Here is a 4,328-nt window from a genome sequence, read left to right as displayed (position 1 = left end):
TCCAATCATACTAGCTGATATAGATGTATATCTCTTCTTTTTTAACTCAAATGATAGCCTATAATTCAATTTCCTGAACTTGGCTATTTTTCCCAACTTACTGCTACATTGAGGATCTCAAGCAAATCAGTGTATTAAGAACTTCATTATTTTGTTAAAAACTCTTCTTAGTGTTCCATTATAAGACTTCATCACAATTTACGGACTCAGTGTCCTATCGATGACATGTAGGTTGCTTTCAGCCTCTTATTTTTGCATATAGTGCTGCAATGAAAACTTTGTACGTACACCATCTCACAGCTGGGTGAGGATATGTGCAGGAAATATACCTAGAATGGAATTGCAAGGTCATATGGTGCCTGCATTTGTAATTTTGCAATATAATGTCAAACTGCCTTCCACAGACCTTGTAACCACTTCCAATTTGACCATACTGTATGAGAGTAACTTGTAGCGTTCTCCATATTTCAAGTTTTTTTTTTCCTATTTCCACACCTGCAAGTTTCATCTTCTCTAAAATGTCTCAAATTGTTTTATTAAAAAGAAAAACCATAATATTTACACTCAGTTTCTGCAACCCGGTCACATACACACACATACAGATTTCTTTTCTACTGTGTATTTTCACCTACTTTGCTTAGAGCTCCCCCTAACTTCCAATGGAAGCTCAGAGGATGCACTTTCAAAGATGAGATACTCTCAGCAAGTCAGTCCTGCTTAATCACTCAACCAGCCAGATGGTTAATCTCCTGGCTATTCACCACTAAGGCTTTCCATAAGGTTTTTCCTCCCTCTCCCCAGCCCTCCCACCCCTCAGTTGGCTGTCAGGCATGCCCCCCTCAGAGACCCCAGTCTCCGACTTTCCTAAGAGTTTGCACCCATTACAGCTTTGCGGCCCTCCGTCCCATTCTATTTATTCCTCGCATTCTTTGGGAGGTTAATGACTCTGTGGAAATCTAAAACAGCCCCTCCTCAGGAAGTGGTAAAAAGTCTCTTGGAATAACAGGAACAAGTCTTGAAAGAGCCCTCAAATTCATCAGCATTTGAGATTAATTAAAAACCTCAAAGAAGTAATGATACACACAAAAATTCTAGAGGCTATAATGAGCAGTGACCAAAACCGGATAATATGGATATTGTTATTTAAGTCTGAACAACTCAAAATATCTAAAGGGGGGACAGGAGCACCCTCCTCCATCTCTCTTTTTTGCAGTTTCACGCCCCTTCGCCTGTAAGTCTTTTTTGGTTATCCATTATTTAGCCAAGAAGAGGAACCAGAAGCAGTATAACCTCTTTGTAGTAATAAGGCTTTGTCTTCAAGGGAACGCAAGTTGAGTTCAGAAACTTTCAGACATGGTTTTAAAGGCTTTTGTGAGTCAACTGTTAGTGAATCACACAAAAGGGGCCTTTATTAATAAGCATATTCTGTTCATTATAGAGAAATGAAAGCCTCAGAATAATTCACCAAATGTTTAAAGAGAAAACAAAAAACAATGTGGTAAACATATCAGGACTTGATGAGCTGTCTAGGTAATTGGTTGTTTCTGTGCACCTGGTTCCAAAGACAATATTTAATGTGTAATCTGTTTCATTTTGCTTGGGGAAGTAAGTGTAACTCTACCCCCTGGATCACATCTGCATAAAAATTAGGGGAGGCAGAGTCTTGTTTCAGTGAGTGGAAATTTATGCACATGAGTTGTCTTTTACATGGAGACAGCAATTATACCCCTAGAAATGCAGTCTGTGGGAGAAAATGACATATTCAACGCTGGGGAACAAAAGCCTAATGCTAAGGGGACATTAACAAGGTTGGGAACCCCCTCCCAACAATTAACATGATCATTTACAAAATCTGCAATCTATAAAATTATTTTAAAAACATGTTTTTTCAAAACAATGTGTTTTTTTCTCCTTCTTTCTAAAAAAAAAAAAAAAAAGACTCAGCAGCAACCAGGCAGAATCCATTCCACTGTAACAAGTAATATTTTAAAATCTCTTCTGATGTATTTAAGGGCTGAAATAAACAAATTCTGGAAAGTGGTAAAGTGGTAGGTGACCCCTGTTTGAGCAGGCTAATAAGGACCGAGAAGAAAACATAGCCACGAATTTTTCATTTTTATGTGAGGAGGTTGTGGTGTTTGAAAGCAACAATTCCTAATCAGAATTCTAGAACACAGGAAGAATGCATGGAGCACACTCAAATTAGAGTCTCTAATAGCTACAACTGATTTTAAAGAAACGATTTGTTGGTTGACTTGTTAAAAAAGACAAAGCCAGAGTCACTGAAAGGGATTTAAGTTTTTGTTTCTTCTCTCCATCTTCTCTGGAGGTTATAAGAAATGGATGAGGAAAGATGTGTTCTTTGCCCTCAATTCCCCAGTGTCCTCTCCACCTTCATGCTTCCTAGGAACATATAAAGTACCAATGACTACATTTTATTTCATGTACTAATTGTATCCCCGATAGAAAAATATAAGCCCTGCTTAACTAAAAGAGGTTATGGTAAGTTGATTTTGTCTTTGAGGTTTTCTAAGTTTTTTTGATCCCTGATTCTAATTTTTGGCATATGTGTCTACGCAGTTTTGTTGGATTAGTTTTTTTTTTTTAATTTAATTTTGTTTTTTCAGTGTTCCAAGATTCATTGTTTATGCACCACACCCAGTGCTCCATGGAATACGTGGCCTCCGTAATACCCACCACCAGGCTCACCAACCTCCCCTCCAAAACCCTCAGTTTGTTTCTCAGAGTCCACAATCTTTTATCTTTTGTCTCCCCCTCCGATATCCCTCAATTCACTTTTCCTTTCCTTCACCTAATGTCCTCCATGTTATTCCTTATGCTCCACAAGTAAGTGAAACCATATGATAATTGATGTTGGATTAGTTTTGCTTCCCATTCTCAGTGAAAGCAGTCTGCTATGAGGAATTTTGTTCTGTTTGTTTTTCTTTTTGGAAAACTTGAGTTTCTGAATTAGTTTTAGCATATTTTCAGAAAATAGCATTTATGAAGTAACTTCAACAGGCCAGATATTGGGGAAAGGCAAGCTGCAAACTAAATCCTGACTAACTTTTAGAAGATGACCGGGAATTTTAAATGTAAACAAACATGGAATACGTTCAGTTTAAAATGTTCCTGATGTTTTCTGAGTCACCAGAATGCTAACGTCAGAGATGTTGTAAAACTATGGCATGGTAACATGATATATGGGAAAGGTGTGATAGAATGGGATTAGGAGATTCTACTCTATGTTGATTAACCACTTCTTTGCGGGGAACTCACTCAAGTTATCCAAACCTGTATTCTTAAAAAGTTAGAAAATAAAATGGAAGTGGGGTGCCTGGGTAGCTCAGTGGGTTAAGCCACTGCCTTTGGCTCAGGTCATGATCTCAGGGTCCTGGGATAGAGCCCTGCATCGGGCTCTCTGCTCAGCAGGGAGCCTGCTTCCTCCTCTCTCTCTACCTGCCTCTCCGCCTACTTGTGATCTGTCAAATAAATAAATAAAATCTTTAAAAAAAAAAAAAAGAAAAAAGAAAGTAAAACAGAGGTGAAGCCCATTGAGTTGGTTTCAACACATCAACGACATCACCACCACCACCAACAAAACTGAGTGAAGTTGGGGGGAGCTGGGAGGAATAATTGATCTCGAAATTAAAGGATACTTCATAAAAGGCACAAAACCCAAATTATATATATGTATGTATATACATACATATATAGTTGTTGTCTGGGTTTAAATTTGATAAAAGACTTCTTGAGAAAAATCTATGCAATTAGAATCTGAACTGGGAATTGAATGTACTAAGTAATCATTAATTTTGTTAGGTTTGATAACGGCATTTTGGCTGGGTAAGAAAATGTCCTTATGTTTTAGAGATGCTAGCTGAAATGCGTAGAAATGCAATGACATGATGGCTCAAGTTTACTTTTAAATAATTTTCAAAAACCAGGGGGTGGGGGGGGTCGCATGTCCAGGCTAATCTTGATCATTGCTCAGCCAGCTCATTTGTACATGGGATCCATTAATATATTTTTTCCTCTTTTTGCTTACGTTTGAGACTCATCATTAAAAAGAAACACTAATATGTGGTACTTGGGTGGCTCAGTGGGTTAAGCATCTGACTCCTGGATTCCACTCCAGTTATCATCTCAGGATTGCCAGACTGGGCCTCAAGTAGGACTCTGCACTCAGCACGGAGTCTGCTTTGGATTTTTTCCCTTTTCCTCTCCCTCCCCCTTTAACCCTCTACTGGTTCAACTGCATGAGCAGGGACTGTCTCTCTCTCTCTCTCTCTTTAAAATAAATAAATAAAATCTTTAAAAAAAAAAAA

This window comes from Enhydra lutris, unplaced genomic scaffold (genome assembly GCF_002288905.1).
Source record: "Enhydra lutris kenyoni isolate GAN:26980312 unplaced genomic scaffold, ASM228890v2 scaffoldscaffold1, whole genome shotgun sequence".
Taxonomy (NCBI): domain Eukaryota; kingdom Metazoa; phylum Chordata; class Mammalia; order Carnivora; family Mustelidae; genus Enhydra; species Enhydra lutris.
The sequence above is the reverse complement of the archived record's forward strand: the minus strand, read 5'-3'. Positions refer to the sequence as shown.